This window comes from Zosterops lateralis, assembly GCF_965231275.1.
Source record: "Zosterops lateralis genome assembly, contig: SUPER_6_unloc_1, whole genome shotgun sequence".
In the NCBI taxonomy this organism is placed as follows: domain Eukaryota; kingdom Metazoa; phylum Chordata; class Aves; order Passeriformes; family Zosteropidae; genus Zosterops; species Zosterops lateralis.
Genome location: NW_028154616.1, coordinates 1,134,888 through 1,158,141, shown reverse-complemented (window position 1 = coordinate 1,158,141; position 23,254 = coordinate 1,134,888).

Sequence of the window (23,254 nt, the reverse complement as noted above, 5' to 3'; positions counted from 1 at the left end):
CTTGTCCAACTCAAGAACAACTCTCTCTTTGATCTCAAGTGAACTTTTTTGGAAGAGAAATTTTAATTTAATCTATTAGGTAAACAGTGAACAATCTATGAAAGATGATAGTTTATTTGCTTATATTAAGAGTCACTGTGGTTTTGATTTGCTGTTATCCTTTTTTTCTTATTCTTTCAGTTCTAGGAAAGTATTGGGCTACTCTGTGACTAGTTTATGATTGATCAATAAACCTCTACAATGGAGACGATTCAGGGGATATGCAGGAGGGTGATATGCTCATGGAGTTCAGATAAAAATGGAAGGAGTGACTGACCATAGCAGTAAGGAGACTGAACTTAGTTCAACACTGAGAGAACCAGAGGGTGGCCTTATTTCAGTTGAGTGGAATGGGTTGTGTGAACATTTCTGTCTGAGTTAATCAAGAGTGCAAGTTGGCACACTCACATGGGAGAGTATATACATGTCTCAAACCACTTGTGTTGTGGTTCAACTGTGGTGCAAATTCCTGTGTTCTATGAAGAATAAGTTGCTCGTCTATTACAATTTTGGTATGTTGTGGTATCACTGCTAAATCAAAATCCTGTATAATGTCAAGCATCTATAAATGAGAAAATCCTTCAATAAAAATTCAGGCATGTGAGACATGACTAGAAGAACCCAGTTAGAGAATCTTGGAGACTGGCAGAATTAGAATAGTTTTTTACCTCTTTGATAGCAAGACTTAGACTTTTTATTATCAGAAAATTAAGGAGATTTTTGCTTCAGAATGATTAATTCCACAGAGAGCTGTCTTGTTCTCCTTTTTGGTTAAAGGCTACCATAATGATCGCTGTTTAGCTGGAATTAGCCTTCAAGTTGTGTGTAGAAGACAGGTAGACCATGCTAAGTGCCACATGAATCAGAATCCTTCATTTGATTGCAACATTTTTAGGCATACTATTAAAAAAATGTCAGATTTGGAAACCTTTCATTTGACATTTATCTAAAAAACCATAATGTAACTGTATTTAAATGTCAAATGAGAATAAAGCTGTATTCTTTGTCTGTATAAATATCAAATGAGTGGTTGTTTCCTCTGATATTTGGGGTTCTGAAAGGGTAAAGATCAAGTGAGGTGCATCTCCTGACAAAGGTTGGTATTGCAGCATTCTAAAGCAATATCTCACACCTGTATCCTGAGATTTGTTGACCTGAGTGCTCAAGATAGTAACGTAAGAACAGAATCCTTCTGAGACAGCTGTATCTACCCATAGCCAACATAGCACTTTATTCTTGTTTCCTTCCCCGAATTCTGCTTATACATGACATGGCTTGGAGAAGGGAAACAAACTCAGGTATGGCACTCTTCATATGAGCACTCAAATCACTAAATTATTTTATATTCTATAGTTTATCTCATTTTCACACTTGCTGAAATAGTACTGCAAAACAGAGATAAAAATGGAGTATATTTGAATAGGGCCAGTGAATATACAAATTAATATATATAAATTGTGTATGCCCATCAAACTAACAGGTCCGCTTTTTCTCAGGTACTAGCAGAACAGAATTAATACCCAAGTAAATTTTTGTTTAGCCACCCTCTATTGAAGAATATTGACTCCATTATGGGTAATCTAAAATTATTAGATTAATAATTAATGGATATAAAAAAATTCAAACTTGTTTTTCAATACCTATATAGGTCCAAAAGTCAGTTCGCCCATGTATGACAGGATCAACAAATCATAGAATCAATTAGGGTGGAAAAGACCTCTGAGATCATCAAGTCCAAACTTTGACTGACCATTGCCATGTCAACTAGACCATTAAATATTAAATATTATTAAATACCAGATCCAATCTTTTCCTGAGCACCTCCAGGGTTGGTGTCTCTGCTACCTTCCTGGGCAGCCCATTCCAATGTTTAACAACTCTCCCTGTGAAGAAATTCCTCCTAATGTCCTGCCTGAACTGCCCCTGGTGAAGCTTGAGACCATGTCCTCTTGTCCTGCCACTGATTGTCTGGGCAGAGAGGTCAAACCCCATCATGGTGCAGCCTCCTCTCAGGTAATTGTAGAGAATGTCAATGTCAACCCTGGGCCTCCTCCTCTCCAAGTTAAGCAACCCCAGCTCCCTCATCTGCTCCTCCCTCCCTCTACCCCTTTCCCAGCCCTGCTGCCCTTCTCTGCACTTGTTCCAGCTCTCTTGAAGACTGGAGGTGAGGCCTCACCAGTGCCAAGTACAGGGGGCAATCACTTTTGTAGTCCTGCTGGCCACGCATTCTATTCACAACATGAATACTTTTACGGCCATAACTAAATTGCTAAGAAGAAAATAAATCAAAAAGACCATTGTCCATAAAGGCATATAGAATTGCCAGCCTAAAGATATTGGTAGAATTCCTAATGCTATTATAAATCTGGAATTGTCGAGATTTACAACTCCAGTTGCTGATTCTCTTATGCATTCTAAGTGCAGACTAAAATTTAAACATTATAAGAATTGCTATTTGCAGCGTCTGCTTCAAGTACATTAACCTGCTGTAATTATATAGTTAAGGCATTCAAAGAAAGCAGAGTATAGCAAAAAAGGCTGTTATCTTATCTCATTCTCCCTGGAGGAAAAAAAAAAAAAGAAAAACAAACCAACAAAAATTGCTTGCTTGCCTACCTGGCATATAGATCACAGCATGCCTTTCCCACACAGCCTCACCTTAAGCATTTCTTTCCTGTACTATCTTCTTTGCCAGTCACTCATCAGGAAACAGGATTCCTTTCATATTGCTGGGCTACATTGTCTGGGAAGTCGTGATGCACTATTTGGAGTCTACAAACGTATGTCCAAGTCCATTGCCTTGAGCATCCAGAGCTAAAGCAAGGCTCTCCCTGATGCCTGGATACAGGAAGTTGCATCCTCACTCTAGGTTGTGCCAGGAAGCTGGTTCTGAGAATCCCTACTCAGAGATTCTTACCTGTCCCCAAGATAAAAAGAGCATTAAAGCACACAAGGTATTCCACTAGGTGACAGGGAGTCTAAAATTCAAATATATGATGCTGCCTAGAAATATCCAAAGCTGCTTGCAATTTCTTATATTGATGCTTTAAAAAAAAAAAAAAAAAAAAAAAAAAAAAAAAAAAAATTCTTAATTTCACTGAAATTCTACTCCTGTACAAGCAATAGAGTTATAGAGTTTAGATTGGATTTATACAGTTAGTAAATACCTTATGCTATACTTTTCAAGTAAGTGGTGAGTAAGAATGACATAGAAGGGCCTATATAAGAGCTGGAGTCTCTTCTTCCCCAGAAGATACATAGTCAATTCAACTTCTTCCTCTATTCCACTCTGCAAACATAGGAAGATGTGTGAAATGAACAAAGTATGTGTATATAAGCATGATGGGTAAAGAGTGTTGATGTTGAACCTGAAATGAAACTAAGGAAAGCATATGAAGTGTGAAACATATGGCAATGCATATGTATGAAGTTTGGATCAGGATAAGCATTCCAAAATAGTAATAGGTTTTTATTCTGGGAGAAGAGAGTGATAAATCAAAGGGGAATGAGAACCTCACACTAAAAACAAGAGAAGTTGGAATCTCCTTCCTCTTAGCTGTTTGGCATTTCCTCTTGAAAGAAGCGGAGGAAGTATTTAAATATTTTATAACCTTCATTATTGGAACATACATCTCTGTATTACATTTTTGGCAGCATGTGTTCTATTTGAAATCAGTATGGATATATGAATATTTTTAGGAGATGATTATTCTCTGTATGTAGGTGGAGAAGAACATCAAATTAGTGAGATCTTGCTTTCATGAGTAACAGAGCAGCTGGCATTAGCCCTCCTTTCCCTCTGCCTCCCTGGCCAAGGGAAAACACCTCATATCCTCAACTTTAATTCCCAAAATAATATAAGAAATAGCTTTGACTTTCCTCTTTCAATCTTTTTCTCCAGGTAATATTGAAATTTCGTCAGCCATGTTTGCAATTGCTTCACCAGGTCATTGTTGAAGTAGAAAGTGAAAAAACAATGGCATAGGACTATCAGGGAACTGTAGAAAATAGAAATTTTAGTCTACTTTCCTGTCTAAATATCTGATTTGTTATCAAAGAGATTTAGTCATAGGGACACAAAAGTGTTACTTAATCTTCTGTACCCTTAACACATAAGCATCCAGGTTCAGGTGCCTAAAAGGAGGAGCAGGTCCTCTTTATCTAGCATGTGCAGCATAGACCATACAGCCATAAAGATTGGGTACCACGGCCAATCTGTGGCACCTCAGCGCCTTCTGGTCTTCCTCTTACATGTTCAGACAGTGAAGGTGGAAATGAAAATGTCCACTGCTAGGGCTGAAAAAAATATTCTCCTCGGTACAGGTATGATATAAACTTATTTGAAAGGGCTCAAGTCCAAGAAAGCTACTCAAGAACATTATTTGGAAAAGTCTTTATCCCTTCTCCATTGTTAGATGTGGCAACAAAACAGCACAGGAGATACTATGGCTCTAGTTTAGCCAGCTGAAGCCTTGCTATGTTTAAAGCTCTTTTTTTCCAATATATTTATTTTTAGGCATTCAAGAAAGTTCAAAGTTCATATGACTCTGTAGACTTATTTGGTTCAATTAGCCTGTGTACTGTTTTTCTGGCTGCATATTTTGTTTGCTTATGTTAAACGAACCAGATTTGACAGAACAGCACTGAACTGTTGCACCTTAGATCTGGCCCAACTTCTCTAAGAAATCATTGCAGAAACATAGAAACTTCACCCTTTTAGAAAATTGTGGACTCCTTCTCTCATTCTTGCTCATGGATAACAAAGGACAATTGCTTAAATATAGCAGGAAGAAAAAGAAATATTAAAGATACAGAAACATTTGAGACAGGATGAAGTCAAAAGTAGAATATAATAAGGCCATAAAAATAATATAATTTTATTATGTTCAGCAAATTAATTTTCCTCAAAGTCTGTGACTTCTGAAGTATCCATACTAAAACTGATCATGTTTGAAACTGCAGTGTATTTTCTAATTGCTTATGTTATCAGATAATTCAGAACATTTGGATTTTTTTTCAAAAGGCTAACTGAACATAATTCAGGCAAATAGAGTTAGCCATGAAGTCCTCAAGATAGTTGAGTACTCCATTTGAAAGCAGATAAATAGATTTATCTGAAATTTAACTGGCTGAGAAGAATTTTGCTATTTTCTTACTTGTTTGACATAAAAGCCTTAACATTAAAGATAATCATAAATTAAATTTAAAACTGGATCAACCATTAGGCAAATGTGTAATAAAATTTCTAATTTACTCATCTAATTTGTTTTTAGAAAGATCAGCTTCCTTTGGAATGATGAATCTCAATTTTGAATGGCCTGTATGCTTTGGAGTTCTGGTGCAGTTTTTGCATTGGCTCCTTGTAAAGGTTCGGGTAATATACAAATTTTTAACGAACAGTGTTTGCAATTTTCAGTGCTATCATATTTGCTGCTCTTTGAAATGTGTGCTTGGGTAGCACCCATGGAAATCTGCAGATAGTGAACTGCTTCAATGTGTGTTCTGAAAAGTCTCTAACACCTTTGTGTGTGCCTATTTGCAGTTAACAAATAATAAAATGGTAGGATTCCGATTAAATAATCATTTCAGACTTGCTTTACTCTTCTCAGTAACTTACTGGTTAAATATGTAGTCCTCCCTTTTTATGCCTTTCCAGGATTTTCAACTGTCTCAACTTTCTCGTATGTCATCTCCCAGGCAAAAAAAAAAATAAACAAACAAATAGAAAAAATCCAAAACCTCAGGTACAATACATCATGAAAAAAAAAATCTATTAATTGTCTTTTTTCTCTCATTTTTTTCTCTCATTTTTTTTTCTCCCAATCTATTTTTTTTCTCCCATTTGTTTGCATTATGCCAAGCCTTTTACTTTCATTTGCAGTCTTAAGATATCTTGAGGTAAGGTACATGACTTCCATACTCGTACTGCTCAGAAAACAATAGGAATTAGACACTGATTAAGCCCTAATGTCATATGAGTACTTTATCATTTTCATCCATAGTAAACAAATACATTTTCTTGAAACTAAGCATGTTGATTGAGCAACAACATTTAATAGAGCATTTTACATCACTGATAACTGGCATGTTAAACGAAGTGACACCAATATAAATCTGGGATGATCCTATTATTCTGAGTAGAGTTAATCCTGAATGACATAAATATTAACTGGGAACAACAAAGTCCAGAATCTACAGGGAAAACAACAGCATAAATGTATTTTAGAGATGCATATTTATTTTGCCCACGTTGCAGAACAGACCCAAGGCAATTCTCTAGAATGTGAAGCCTTTTGATAATCCTGTACCACAACGCACTTCAATTTTATAATAGTTAGTTACTGCTTTTCTGCAGATGCACATATTAATTAAGTTGATTTTGATTAATATATTATTTATATACCCACAGTACTAAAAAGTCATGAACTACATATTACTTGCAATTTTGATTTCAAACTGTTTATTAAGGTATGGTACAAATAAGACCTGGCTGCTTGTGGGAGAACTGTCCTTTTCTGGTCATTTGAATCCAATTATGAAGTACGTACATGCAGAACATTCCAAAATAGTATCACTGTTCCTATGACTGCATTCCATTTTTGCCTCCATACCGTTGGGTTCAGTATTACACAAAATGAATTGCATCAAACTTTTGTTTCTTTTTCTATCCTTTCATAAGGCAGCCCAGGAATTTCCTGCTAAAGGTGAGCTGAAGAAATAAATACAGATTTTCCTGAGTGTCCCACAGACACGTAAATCATTTGGTTCATATGTGGGTGGTCTTTGACTTATTCAGCTAGCTCTGTTATAGACTCGCAAACACATCCAACACAATTAAATAGATGCACAGTATGGTCTTTACAAAATATCACTCAGCCATGTATCCTGCAACAAGCAATTACAAGTCCTCTTCAGGGCATTGATGTATTTCTCATTGCCCTACCAATTTAATGACCTTATGATTTATACTGATTATGGAAGTCTCTCCTTGGCAAGCAAAGTAATTATCCATCAATCTCAAATTCTTTAAGGGAAGAAAAATGTTTATTTTCTGTCTGCATAATAAGTTTTATGTCATTTTTAATGCCATGACTCCCACATGCACTGAAGATATATGTAGTAACTTCCAATGTCTCACAGAATGTCAATTGTAAATGTGATTTGACAACAGGCTTAGCTTCCATTGTCTGATTGGCATTATATAATGAAGGTGGTTGAGTTGTCTGCTTGGAAATGCATGCATTATCCTAGGATAAAACAATGAAAAGATTCTGTGGTTCGTGAGGCCCCGTAGAAAACCCTCAGTAAGAAAGAAAAGCAAGATTTTAAGTACGTTTTAATAACAACTGTACAAATAGAGCTTGAGGAGCAACAGGACAGATCCTGCCTCAGCACAAAGGGGTGAAGTACATGACCTGTCAGTGCCCCTTCTCCAATTGTTTTTCTGTAATAGTTTGATTTAGAATAAGGATTACAGTTTACCTTGTGTGAGTTTATTTTGTAAAGAAATAGAGATTACTTGAGTTTAATAGGAAAAACTTAGGTAGGATTGCAATAGTTGCCACACTAAAATGTCATATGTGGTCTTCTGGAGATCTCATTTAATTAGTTATTTACGGTTTACTTGTTTGTTTTTTCTACTGTAGGACTTGAAAATTGAAAAGTTCTTAAAACCTGAAGACCAAGGAGAGGCTAACATCCAAGGAAACTGAGTTTTATAGATATACCACTGAAATCCCCAAATTTTAGTCTTTCTCAGCCTTGCTCTTCAAATGTTATTCACACGTAGTAGTCCAAATCACTGCTGATGTCACCTTACTGTTTGTTTTATTCTTTTTAATTATCTTCTCCCAGTCTTTAGATATTGACTGGCATGTGTCTCAATTAATAACTTTTATATTTTAAGAGCCACAGCAGAGTAGCTATGTGAAATGATGAAGTCCTTTCCACATATTTTGAGTTGATTCACTATTCACAAGAGTTAGAATAGATGAAAGTGATAGTTCAAGCTGGGCACAGAAATGAAGACAATAAGGTTCCAACATGTCCAATGAACAGCCTCAGTGATCCAAGCAAGAGTTTAAAATTACTCTTGTCCATGCATTCAATTTACTTGAAAGAAAATTTCTCCATTCTATGCCAAGAGATTTTGTATTTTACAGACAATCCTCTGCTCTCTCCCCATTTGATTCTCGTGTTGAAGAGAAGAAAGAAAATCTAGACAAACCACCAAACTCTCTTTCTCTCTAAAATCTCCAATTACATATTTTTCTGAACACCACCAGAAATGAGGCATCACATACAAATCCAACGTCCTGAAAAAAAAAACCTTCATGCTATCTTAATGCAACGCTACGTGCCATTTGACTGGCCTGGGACTAAGATGAAACAAGGGGGCTCCTACCACACCTTTCATTACAGAAAACAAGCACTTCTTTTTCTTTCTAAGAGCTTAGGATAGGATTTTATTTTTCCCTAAAATTTTTTTCCTAAAAAAATATTTTTCTTAACTAGGAATGAGAGCAAAAAAAAAATGCTGAATTAAACTACTTCTTCCCATGAAGAATCGTTTAGGTAGATCAGAAGATCAATCTTGAATGAGTTTTTTTTCTCACATTCTCAACAGTACCTATTTCAAAAAGCTCAACAAATCCAACAGCAAGCTGAGTGGATGGGCAAGTATCTGCACCATGTAGTCTCTTTTGTGGTAGATTGCCCACATTCTGGTAGACTGGCTTTGGATTTCATCATCCTCTGGTCCCCAGGTGGTGTTCTGTTGCCCTAATGCCTATCATTATTATTATTATTGCTCAGTTATACAATTTCAAAGCATATGTGATAATACAGTGGCTCCATGCAGCCTTCCAGAGAGATTGATTATATAGCACAAAACTGAGGTGACAGAAAGGACTAAGGGGGAGGGGGCATTTGAGGGTACTAAACACTCTGAGATTGATTCATTTTTAAAGACTGTGTAGGAAGAGGAAGCTAAATTTGGTACACTGGTTCAATTCATCCTGCTTTTTGGGAGTACACCAATTCCACCTCTTGAATGATCCACAGAAAACCATGGACCTGAGTGAGCGATCAGGCATCCAGTGCTTGATGGTGCCCTTTAAATGGCCAGGAGTTTAGATAACTTGCGTATAACAGGACCCGAAACACAAATGTGACATATCTCAATTCAGAAACTTTTATTTCCCCTTTATATCCTTAGCATATGCTGTGACAAAATGTCTAGCTCCAGGAAAATATTGCAGTATTAAAAACAACATCTTTGAATTAGGCCCAAAGAGAGCATAGACACAGATACTATGGAAAAGAAAAAAGAAACAGACTGAAATACAAAAAATAGACATGTTGCAAATCATTTCCAATTTTATTGAATTAGATGTCATCAACCAAACTATATATAAGTTTTGAGACTATATATAAGTTTTGAGCAGATTAGTTTGCTGTTCACATAAAATTTCGCAATTTTAAGCATTTAGTACTGAAAACATGCATAGGAAAAATCAATATAGAAGAGAGGATGCTGACAGATTGCAAGCCACCATGTTAATTGGAGTTTTTCCAGGGCAGTAAGGTGACTTCATTGCGACATTTATCTCATTGGGCCACTTTAAAGCCAAAAGCTTCCACGGCTCTTTAATAAACTTGCATTTTACCACAGTGAGATGCAAGGAAGAGCACTGCAGGAGCCACAACTATACACTGTATTCACGGAATGCATGCACATAGATATCTTTCCAAGGCATAGATCTGTTCATATAACACTTATCATTACCTACAATGTGATGTTTTGCTAAGATATTTAATTTCATATTGACATTTATCCTATGAAGACAACTGATTTGGAGCAATGATAGGGCACCTTGTGGGCTTAGCGGATTACTAAAATGCATTTAATTTTGATGGCCACTTTTCAAATGAAGTACAAATTAAAATAAAACCACAAGAATGACACTACAATTTGAAATAGAGCCTTCCATCACAGATTTCATCACTGAGAAGAAAGACTAGAGAACATCATCCATGTTCACAAGTATCCCTATGCTTGAGACTTCAAGTCTGACAGACAAGAAACTGAGAAAAGAACTCACAAATTTTATTTACTTTTGTCACATCTCTGTTCTTTTTCCAGTGTAACCTGAAGAACACAATGCCTGCTATTTTCTCTACAGCTTCAATTCATAATTCAGAACCTTAGCTTAATATCTACCTTTATGAGTCAGTCAAGCTAGAATGTCAGTTTGGGGCTGCACTGGTTAAGATGGGATGCACATTCCATTAACTGACTCTATACCTGGGAGCGAAAAAAAAAAAAAAAAAAAAAAAAAAAAAAAAAAAAAAAAAAAAAAAAAAAGGTCAGGGTGAATAAGTGGCACTGAGAACAGCTTGAAGGTCTGAGGCAAGATTTGCCAGTTTCTCTGGTATGATATTTGATTTGTGTCATGGAAGCAGCTAGTAAGTAAAGGTATTTTATAGTCTGCTCTTGAAAGAGGAGTTTATAAGCAAAATCTATTGTAGGTTTGTGAAAACAACTTCTAGGTAAACTGAAAGTAGCTGGAATTACCCATTTTTGCAGGCAAGACAGCATAGCCTTCTTGGAAAACAAATGTTATGTCATGCAAAACTTCCTTCTGAAATTTTTTTTCTAGATGCCAAATATTTTTTACTCCTTGTAAATTAAATTGAGGAACATTTTTTTAACAAAACACAAAGTTATTTTTTAATATATGCAAAAATATTTAAAATGTGGTTTTGTATTTTTCTGATTAGAGCATTTTTGGAATATAATACACTTGCAAATATTTTTTGACAATATGAAATTAGTTATTTTCCAAATATTTTACATCTTTGACAATATGTTAATTTGACACTTAAAATGATGAAATGTTTTCTAAGTGTGTTGTTAATCCATTATCAGGTCATATAGTTAATTGTGAATCTCCACATCCTAGATATCTATAAAATTTCACAGATACAGTTAATCACATATGTACCATGCCTATGATGTATAAATATTAGTTTAAAATTTTTCATTAATTATTAAAATGCATTTTATATTTGAAATCCATCTTTAACACATACCACACCTTGACATAAATGAATATAATGCCATTTACAGCATCCTGAAATAGTTACCTCTGTCTACATTTCTACACTTGCAATCATCCTCCAAAAATTATTTCCTACACTGCAGATAAATTCCACTGAACATAAATGAATCCTTGATTTTAGGTACATTTTTCTGAAAGACAAACACAGACCTGTAGTGGCAAGACATTCTCACCTGCTTACCTTTCCCACTTCCCTTCCCACCTGTCTCATATTAGGAATTTCTAGGGACCTGTCACTTTATATGTAGAATCAAACACCATTTTTCAGGACACTGAATTTCACTATAAAACAAATCTTTGCTCTGTAGGATTTTTTTGCCTTTTTCTGCTATTTACTCTGACGTACCATATAGCACATGGACTTATGCAGATTCCACCACCCGTTAGCACAGAAGTACTTCATACCCCAAGCATACATGACCTAAAAATTGGTTGATTTTGTAGATGCACAAAAGAGAGAAAGGAAAACACAACAGGATTTAAAATTATCCCTGAGATCTGAACAATGATTCATCAGTTATTTTTGTATGGGAAACAGAATTTATCTACAAGTTAAGTGTGTCTCATATATCTCAGGTATGTATTCTTTGCACACATTCATGAAGACAGCGGAAACTAAGGAAAAAAACCCAAAATCCTTATTTGCCTTTCCCCCCATATTTTACCACTGCATCTTGTAGCATATAATATAGAAAATTATGTTAACAACTGAAAGAAAACTTCATTTTTCTTGTGGATCTTTGGTTGAAGTTTCTGTGTGATTTTTGATTTTTGGTAATGGTGGCAGTAGTTTTGGGGCTTGAATGTTCTTTTAATACTAATAACATTCCTACTATTGACTGCTTCAAATTATTTTATCATGAAAAAATATAAGAAGGTTTGGTTATGCTGTAAATGCCAGGGCCTGTGGGGAGACAACATGGAAAATAGATTTTTGTGTTTAAGTTTACAATGTAAGTAAACCAATGGGACTAATATTACTTATCTGTCATTGCTTAAGAAGCAGCTGCTCCTCCCACCTCTAGCTTCACTGATTGGATAGTGCCTGTTTTCCACCCCCATAACATTGCCTCCCTGTCAGCATAAGTTTCCTCTATCTAGAAAATTGGAAGGCAAAGTTAACTTACATTTAGAGGGGTCCACCTGCAAACTTTTAATGAACAGAAATTGCTAAATGCATTGTTCTTTACACTTGCAAGCAATGTTAGGAAATTGCCTCCATTCCATTTGTTTTGCCTGATCAGAAATGTAAGCCCATCTTGCAATTAGAATGAAAAGGTATTCGTGTATAACAGATTCATACTGTTCCACAGGAACTCACAATACATCCTTGTAAAAGTGGGATTTAGCACTAGTAGAATAGAAGCAAAGCTACATGTTCCCAGTTCCAGAAAATCTGTGACGAAAAAATAAAGAGTAATGTCATGCCTTGAGAAGAAGTGGAGGAGACAGAGCAGTTGTGTAGGTGACAGCAACACCAGCAAAACAGCAGTGGCCTATCAGTGCTTATGTTTCTCAGACAAGGCCAGCTTGAGGAATATAAATACCACCAAACTGTGCCCAGTTTATCATCTGCCAAGTACATATTCATAATCAATATAGTCACCAACAGATGAAAAATGTAAATCCCACACTATACAATATTAATATTGTCTTTGTAGGGGTTTTTTTCTGCCTATGAATTCCAAGACTTGTTTACACAGGGAAATTAATGTGGAGCAAGCTACAGAAGAATGGGTAAGCAGGCTTTTTATTAATATATCACTCTTAGATAATTCCATGGTACAAAAAGATTTGCCAATACCTTACTTTATCCAGTGAGTTAGTCAATTGCTGCTAGCTCTTAGGCTTCTGTGAATCAGTTTGTTTCTGTAACAGAAACAAACCTATCCTACTGTTAAATATAAAAAAATAGGTTGTCTCATTATCCACTAAGGAGCTGGCAATTTTTGATTGCCATGAAGTTCACAACCTGTTTAATATAGAGCCTGTTTAACCTCTATACAAGCCTTTAAAAGGCTTTTTAGTTAAGATAAAAGATATTTTTCTTACCTTAAAATTCTAATCATATGACATGAGTCCTTCAGCTTGAGTTTAAAAATGGGTTGAATAGAAGTTGTGAATCTTTGTGTCCTTCATTGTTTTGTATACTGTTACTGTCCCCATTCTTAGTCATCATCTATCAAAGACACTCAACATGTTTCTCTGCATGTCGAATATCTGATGTTTGTCCTTGCCTTTACTGTTGATGTATGAACTGCACTTCTTTTACCTCAGTGCCATTATTTAATCTTATTTGGATACACCTCTGCAAATAAGTATCCAAACAGTGTGTCATAAATTTTCCTGTCATGAATTTTTCTATAGTTAAGCTTATATGCATTTAGAAAGTTAATCAACTCAGCTGTATACCTCACAAATCCAAACAGGGGATTTAGAAAACAGTTTAAAAATTAAATTAATGCATGTAAGGTTTTTCTACAAAGAAAGGGGAGAAAACAAACTAGTTTACTTCTTTGTAGTTATAGCAGTATGAAAACTTCTTATCAGAAGACTGTGGTATTTTATTTTAAAATCTATATGGTCACTTTTCAGCGGTGAAGTAAAATAATTTACTGTTACTACAACAGTAATTGACACTGCCAAACATATTCCAAACAAACAAAAGTGGTTTTTTCTATGGTGACAGAATTTTGTAAACAACTAAGGACAGTTTTATGTACATTTATATAATACTTTTTAAGGACAGTCCAAATAATCTAAAATACTAAATTTCTAAATTATAGACAGCCTTGGTTCATGTTTAAAAACAAATGTTTTGATATATATGACTGCTTAGATGGGGCCACATGTCTATGTGGAAGAGGAATATTAAACAATATGACACAAATCCTGCAGCGCTATCATCCATCATGGCATTACCAAGTAAAGTATTTGAAGTACCTGGATCCAAATTCTAAAATATTTAGGCAGTGTGGCACCTTTGACCTTTAAAATTTGATCCCTGGTTTTCAAAGGCATTTAAGTTATATGAAATGCAGAGTTTGTAAAGGAAGTTTAATGTTTTGCTTCAGAAAATGGATTTTAATTTTTTATATAAATTTTACAGAAATTCATACTTAATATGAAGTGGGATGCACTCTAATGTTCTTTTGGATCTTTTCTGTGGATTTTTATAGCAGGCAATATATGTCGTAGCTTCCTACCAAATTTAGCCTATCAGCCTATAAAGGTGTGGCAAGTTAGAACCCTTTTTTATCTGGGTTAAAAAACTGACCTATAAAAAATGAAATTAATTTCCAAGTGCAATTAAATCTTATTATTAACATTGACCATCCCTTTAAGTGTATGAGTAAAGTCACTCTGTAAGAGCTGATTTTTCCACCTCGTTGATATATTTGGAGTAGAAAAGTAACAGAGATTTTAACAGAGATTTTGTAAACTGAAGAGATGCCACAATTATTAAAGTAGAGTTTTGATACCTGGTCTGGAAATTAGGAAAACATTTGTAATCATCTGAATTTTAATAGAAGTCCTGGGGCCTGAAAATGCCTGCTTCTGCTGAAGCTTGAGCAGGGTACATGACAGACTGTATGGCAGAGCTGCCGGCTGCAATGAGGACTGGGCACAGGGATCTCACAGAAATCCCTTCATTGGCTACTATGGAGACAAACTTGAAGATAGGACTGCTTCTTCACTTAAAAAGTGAATGAGGAGCAATTCAGAGGTATTTGATTATTTAAAATATAACATCTACTTATGTTTGTCATAGATTTGACTCCCATGGTATGAAGTGTGTATAGACAATACATAATACCATTTAAAAAATTAGAAGCTAGACTATAAGGTACAGCCAAAATATCCCTTAACAATCAAGAGAAGAGAGAGTTCTCCTTTTTAGTATAAGGATCATGCTTATAGAATCACAGAATCATTAGGCTGAAAAAGACCTTTAAGATCATCATCCAACCACAAACCCAGCACTAAATCACATCCCTACGTGCCACGTCTACAACAGCTTTTAAATATCCATGGATGATGACTCAACTATTCCCCTGGGCAGACTGTTCCAGGGCTTGACCAGTCTTTCAGTGTAGAAAGTCCCCCTCATATCCAATCTAAACCTCCCCTGGCACAACTTGAGGCCCTTTCCTCAGGAAATGAGGAAAAGTCTCACCTGGCTACACCGTCCTCTCAGGGAGTTGTAGAGAGCAATAAGGTCTCTCTTGAGTCTTCTTTTCTCCAGGCTAAACACCCCAAGTTCCCTCAGCTGCTCTTCATCAGACTCATGCTCCAGACCCTTCCCCAGCTTCCTTGCTCATTTGACTTGGTATCTTTTAGGCTTTTATATTGCTCTCTATCCTCACAAAACCCAAATTGCTGGATACGGGGCAAGTTTCCAGTGAATGAATGAATGAAGTGTAAACCAGGCAGAGTGTACTCCAGCAGTCCTCCATGGAGAAGTGAGCCAAAGCAACAGCCTTGAACTTTTAAGAAAATATCTTCAGTATTTTTGGCACAAGTCAGTACAAAAGTCAGATAAGGCAGTAAAGGAGCAGGTTCCTCTATATTTTCTCACCTTCATCAGCATCAAAAACATTGCAGAACAAAAGTTACTTTAAGGCTGTGTTTGAGTTACATGTTAAAACTATGAGATAATTCTTTACACAGCAGAAACTAACAGAAAATGTTACTCATGCATATGGGGTAATGGAGTTGCAGGTGAGGTCAGTACCTGGTACTCAGAATACAGATTTTCCAAAGAAATTGCAGATAGTTCATATGTAAATGAGTCGAATTTGCAAACACAGACTGTTCTTTCAATTCATTATGCTCCACCAAGTTGCTAATTATAATACTCAAAAAAAATCTAATCTTAAGCAAATTGTAGAGAACAGCGGCATTCATAACAATAGATTAATGCTGAGTATTTTAGTATCAGCTGAAGGATCCAGTTTGTCTTGAAAGAGCTAATGGGTCAGAAAATTCGGGTTATCCATTTTGGTACCATTTTTTTTTTTTGTTAAGTTTAATTTTTAATTTGTATTGTTTTTAGTACCATAAGCCAGAGTAATTTTGATGGAGGTTTTGGAGGTTATGTGAAAGGCACTCCTGTTCCATTTAGGGGGCTCTAATTTTTCTCATCAGCCTGAGGCACTTAACACACATCTTATGAAGACGCTGAGGACTCTTGATTTCCCATGGTTTCAATGACAGCACCCGCTTTCTGCATTTGTTTTGTACCTTTTTCAGATCAACAAGAAGCTGAGTAAGTACCTTTATATCTCATTAGAGTAAAACTGAAGATACATTGCATGATTTGACACTGGACTCTAAAAAATAAACACTCAGTCACAGAACTCCAAGCCTGTCTCATTCTTTCATTAAACTGCAAAACACTCACTGATCTCAGTATTCATTTCTCTGCTGAATCCTGGATTTAAGTTTCATTAAAAATAAGGAAAATGCTACAGCAGTTTTGAAATGTTAGAAAATATATGTATTTTTGGTCCACAAGAAACAGTCCTTTGTTACACAGACTACTATAGTGCTTGATAAGAATTTGCTCTCTGAGTACTTTGTAAGCATTAATTTCAATCCATTTATTTATGTTCGTTCTTTTACAGAGGCTTACAATCTCATCAGAACACAATCAGCTACAATCATCAAACCACTTCAGCTGCAAAATTCCACCCAAGTTAGCAAAGCTATACTTCCAGCCTAAGGACTTTTGCCAGTGAGATCTGATGCAATGCCCAGTGAAGATGGTGAGACGACCAGAAGAAAGTACCTTCAATGCATAATTACTCAAAATACAATATAGAAGGGAAAAAAGGATATTTTTCTTTCCAAGCCTCAGAAAAACACTAGATGACATATTCCTAGTTGTGTGAAAAGGTTTGGAGAAATTTCTCCTTAGCCCACACCCCTGAATCACCCATATGTCAGGCTCCATCTGTAGAACTCTTACTCATGTAAATAATATAGGGTTTCATGTTTTCTCCAGTGATTTTTAAACCTTTGCATTTCACTTGAAAAAGAAGAACAAAAGGTAATCTCAGAAGCCTTATTTTGCCATTTCTAGCAATGTGGAAAGAGGCAGACATAGAAGGAGAATATTTTTAATTGAAAGAATATGGAAGGTTGTGAGATGACATGAATTTCAGACTTTATCAGTAAAATTAAATGTGCACTATTGAACATGTGTGAAGTCACGTTTCCCGTAAGAATATTGGATATCCAAGATATTTGTCAATTTTACAACAATTTAACTGCCATAAATGAGACAATAATTAGAACTTTATATTGAAAGTTATCTGTTTCAAAATTAATAAGTGTTGGAATAAAAGATCAGTTTCTAAAAATTTTCTCATATCTGATGCAAAACATCTTGTCTGCTCATTTGTGCAGACAGATACAAACTACAGAAGGTAATAACTGATGCCATATAATCAAGTAGGGAAGAAACAGTTACTGAAATTGAGAAAAAGTTATTTGTATCGCATTCATTTTGTGTTCATGCCGACAGAAAGTCTGAGCAGTCACTGTTATACACAGACAATGGCATATGGAATGAAGAAGTAAGGGAAAGACAGAAACAAAATGCTAGGAAGTGGTGGTTTTTCTGGATGGGGACTGTTTTGAGATCCTTTGGTGAGTTCAAGGGAGCCACACTTGCTGTGCATAAGCCTCAAGCCTTGCAGTGCAGCATCAGTGCAATTTGACAGAGCACTTCTGCCACCATCATTCATATAATCCACTCATTATACCAAGCAGTAGGATCCCTTGTGAAACAAAGGATTAAAACAGAATAACTGACACATGAATATTTCCATTTTAAGTTTGGCAAATTTCAGTGACAATGAGGGAACACAGTTATTAATAAGAATTGAGCATCCTCTTGATGGTCTGAAAGTTGGTGGTGATTCCTCCAAACATCAGCCAGCTGGGCCTCGAGGCAGTCCTGTGAGAGGCTATTGTGTTTCTACACAGGAGTAAGAGACTGTGTAAGGGAGGCCATTATGTAGCTTTAAGTGTGTGTGGTCTTGGGTGTGAACATTTCTGCATGTCCTCTGATAGAACTAAGGGAAATAAGTCAGTATATCTATTTTTCTTGGTGAAGGGCTATTTAAAGAAAAACCTATGTTATATATGGCAAAACAAATTAGGTTCTTAGCCTAGCATATGGATTTAGGTTTCTACTTCATTTAATTCTGATGCATTTTTAAATTCTTGTTTATTTTCACGACCAAAGACCTGCTTCTATGATATATATCACATAAAACCTGTCCAGCTCCTCAGTCTCTACAGCTCACAATTGAGGAATGAACACCTAAACCAATTAGTTGAATTTCATTATGTGGGAAAAGATGAAAGACAGCAAGGTAGGTTACCGGAAAATTGATGATATTAAAAAAAAAAAAAAAATTAGTCTCTGTTAAATTAAAAGAGACATTAAAGAAAAAATGACAAACTCTGAAATAAAAATGATCAGTGATGACTAGGAAAGCTATGTCATGAGTATATTAATAAGACATATAACTGAAAATAAAAATGGCTGAGATTAAATAATAGAAAGTGAATTAATGAGAGGAAAATCTGCTACATTTCCCAAAGGTAGAGCTGGAAGCTAAAGAAATAACTAGTCGTTTTAAGTATCGGAGAATAGACAGTGGAAATATTGAGGATGTGAAGGGAAAATAAATTTTGGGAAAACGTTACTGAAAATATCAAAGCAAGTTCTTTTTTGGTTTCAATAAAAATTAAAAACAGCTTGTCCTGATCTCAAAGTGTAAAGAGATGTTGCCTCCTAGGTTATACAGCTAACAATCCCATACAAAGCCAAGCGAATCAGAAAATATGTAGACTTTTTCTGGAGAAGAGGAGGGATTGGTGTAAAGAAAGTGACTGATACAAGATGTTGATGCAAGAGGGTCCATTCCCCTGGAATGGAAAATGTAGTTATCTGACAGCTCTAAGCTGCAGAGCTGTACAGCCGAGAAAACTGAATAAGCAACATACCCGCAAGAAAAAAAAAAAAAAGGTGTCTCATAACCACTCAAAATGAGCAAGAGCAAAGGACCAAATCCAAATTCCACAAGTATGGAAGTCTTACAGAATTTGAATATTAGTTTAGTTCATTTCATTTCATTTCATTTCATTTCATTTCATTTCATTTCATTTAAGAGAACTGTTTCAGGCACATGTTATTCATATGAAAAAAAGTTTTTTGGGTGATGGGACTATTAAATCCTCTGGTTTTTATTTCTTATTTGCTGGGGTTTTGTTATTACTAGTATTACTGCTACCAAATTCATGATCTGTGGGAAGATCAAACACTGCAATGGAAATTATGACCCAGATCATTAAGAGCAGAAAAGCAAACTTTCCCAGATAACAAACATTATTAAAAGATTTTAAAAAATGGATAGAGGGAAGAAGTGAACCTGAACAGGTGTTCCACTCCTGCACACAACAGAAATACCAGGAATAAAATCATTAAGAATATGTCCAAAAGATGTGGTGCTGAAAAGGAGGAGTCATGACTAAAAAGTTTTTTCCTGAATTTTGTAATTTGGTTTTAAATGTTAATAACTTCAAAAATGCTTTAACTTTATTTAAAATATCCTATCAATCATGAACGTTCTCCTAAGATATCCTAAGATGCTTTTCATACATCACCCTTCACCCTTCCCAATGTTTCCTGCCCTTGTGATGAAGTTTATTGTCACCTAAGTTGTGGCAATTCAACATATTTATGGAAATATGCTATAGATGCACTCAGTTAAAATGTTCAGGTTAAATAACAAGCACAAAAATCCTGAAAGCTTTTTTCCTAACCCAGGCAACTCCATGTGCACAACCAAAACTGTGGCATGGGGTCAGGAACAACTGCCTAGAAACAGAAGTGTCTAAAATTGGCTTTCTGCCTTAAAAGAAGAAAGAATCTTATCAGAGTATGCAGGTAGCAAGGCTGGATTAAACAGAGATGCTGAAAAAGCACTCTGATACTCATACTCTCATACAGTCTGTAAGTGGTCCAGCACAACTCACTCAACTAATATAAAAAAAGAATCTCTGGCATGTCACAGAAATATTCATGAATAAAAGAAAAAAAAAACCCTTCCTTCATAATGTTAACAGTGAACATCTAGTATAGCTCTTAAAATCCCATTCTGATGCACAGAACTGGATAAACAAGGGAAAGAAGGACCTTTGATTCTTACCCTTTATTTGCCTTGAACATCACTCGGAGCATCACTCATCTTGTCTCCTTTTTTCACAAAAAATGACATCTGCAACATATTTATAGAAAAAATTATGCACACTGTAATGAAAAAAAAACCCTCTAGATATATGTGCATGGTAGATAAAATAATTTGTGGACTGAAGTTGCACCGGAAAAGTTAACTCAGCTCTTCAGAAAGGATGATTTGTTATTTGCTATGTCTGTGTTCTGGCTCTGGCCAGGACAGGGTTAATTTTTGCAGTAGCTAAGAAGGCCCATGGTCAGGACCCAGAGGTTATTTTATACCACCTCATACCATTTTCTGGGAATGGGAAAGGATCCTTTCAAGGTCACAGTAGTGTCGTGGCAGTCAGGTATTGTCCAGTGCAATGGTGAGAATTCACATAGGAATCACTCAACTCCCTTCTACACCTTTGCTGCTAATACTGTTGGTTGTTTTTTATTTTCTTATCTCATTGCCGTTTCCAGTAAATTGTTCTTATCTCAACCCATGATCTTTGCCTTCTGTGCTTCCAATTTTCCTATCAGTGCCGTGAAGGGAATGGAGTGAGACAGGGAAGAGGGAGTGAGCAGTGTGTGTGTTGGAGTGGTTTCAGTGGGAACACTCAATTCGGGAGCACCATTCCTAAACCACAACAGCCTTATTTTGTGTCCAGTGTGGGTCATGAAGGGTTGAGATAACAACAGATCTGCCCAGAGCAGGTTGGAATCAAGTTTTTGCTGTAATAGGTTGGATCTAAGTATTTGCTCTAATAGGTCTGGTGTCACTGGTCACAATGTTGCTTGGTCTGTTCATGTGGCTGTGGCACCTAACCCTGTATATCTTTGTACATGTGCACTATGTGCTCCCCATGGTGCTCTTTTTCAGAGCAGGGAGAGGGGTCAGGATTGCTTTGCTCTACTATGGAATATCAGTTTATGACATAACATCAAGGGCAATGAAGGTATTTTGGGATGTGGATGCAGTGCTGCTCTCCTACCCTTACCTTGGGTATTGCCTTTGGAAATCCATTAATAATCATATCTGGTCCATGCAGGGAACAGGGGAGAATGATTTTCCCCATCCTTTTACCCCCTTTTCCTCCTTCAAGCCTTTTACAACAGCTTTTGAGACTTGAATTCCCTTTGGATGTTAAGGAAAGCAAATTCCAGGTCTTCTCAGTGGTGTCTGTGCCATGTTTAGAGTCATGAAAGAGATTTCTAGGCAGATCTACCCCATGAGTGAGAGAAAATGGGTCATCTTTTGAAGTATTATTCTGCTCCAATGGTTTGGAAGTTCACCCCTGGACAACTCCAGGATCCTCTTAAAGTGATAAAATATATGAAGCAAAAGCTCTCTGGCAGTTCCAGAGAAGTTTGGAGGAAACCATTCCTAAGCCATGATAGACTGGTTTTTTTAGTCCATTCCTTCACAATCTTTGATATATTTGTATATATTAAAGAGTTATTGATGTACATGTAACTAAAAGTACGAATTACTTGAACTTTACTGACATGGGAAGGTGTGAAAAGTTTCTCTACTGTGTCTAACACTTGCAACAGCTTTTGACCAGTTAAAGCACCTTGACCTCCCATTCCTGACATTTTATTATCTCTTTATTTCTTCTGGCATAAGTGTTTACTCATCCACACTGTGAACCAAAGTGGAGAAGTGATCTCACTGACCGGTGTCCAGCAGAGAAAATAATAGGTTTGGGTTGGTTGAACTTCTCAGCTGCACAAGTAGCTGCCCCAGCACACTGAAAGGGAATGGCAGGAATTAGCAGCTGGAGGTGGAGCCTAACGAAGCCTAATTAAACCAGCACTGCTTTTTGAAAAGTATGTACATACCAGAGCAGCCTCAGGCTTCCTGAATGTTGATTAAATGTTAGACAATACCACAGTGCTGCAGCTTACTTTACTTATTTTTTAGTAGATAGCTTCATTCCAGTATACATCTTTCAACACAAATTTTAGGTTGTGGACAGTGATGACCTTTGTAATTTTTACAATGTTAAGGTGTGTGCCATAGGATTATATTTGCCTTATTAAATTAATACTTTAGATATTAATGTTTTAACAGACATATTGTTTATAGGATTGCATGTTTTAAACCCATCTGGGCTGCTTTCACGTTTTTTTTTCTGTGCAGCTGTTCAGTAAATTGAGAAAGCGAAACTAAAAGGAGCATATTAAACTGGCACCCAAAGCCTGTGTATTCCTTTGATGACATGTGGAACTGATAACTGGACTGAGAACAAAGCTAGGAATGCCTCAGGATGCAGTAAGATGAGCCAAAAAAATGAAATATAAAATCCTTGGTAAAAAATTTTCCTAACAAGGGTACATAGTGTTATGATTTGACCAAAGGAAACTGACATTTGCGGGGATTTAAGAAGAAACCATAAGACCTGTTTTCCCTGATAGTACTGGGACCTGTGATGCTTTCATGAGACTTCATGTATTTTACAACATGAAATGCCTTGACTCAGAGTTACTACATGTTTTTAACCTTTACCCTTAAAACTCAAAGGTGAGATGCAATAAATCTTTCAGACTACTTTTCAAAAAAATGAGATGTGTGTGTGGTGTGTGTGCCTGAACCAAGAAGTATAGCTTTACTAATCAGGGATCACAAGTAATGGGACCTATTAACTATTGAATAAAGGGACAGATTTTTCCTTCATTGACTCCTTATTTGTCTTTAAGATATCAACCCAAAAGGAAGCTTAAATGTTCAGCTGCTAATCTTATTGTCTTAATATCTGTTTACTGGAAACAATAATGTGCTTTTGTATAATTTTATAACAGACATCTTCATAAAACCTAACAACATTGCAACTTTCTACTCTATGTAAAGTTA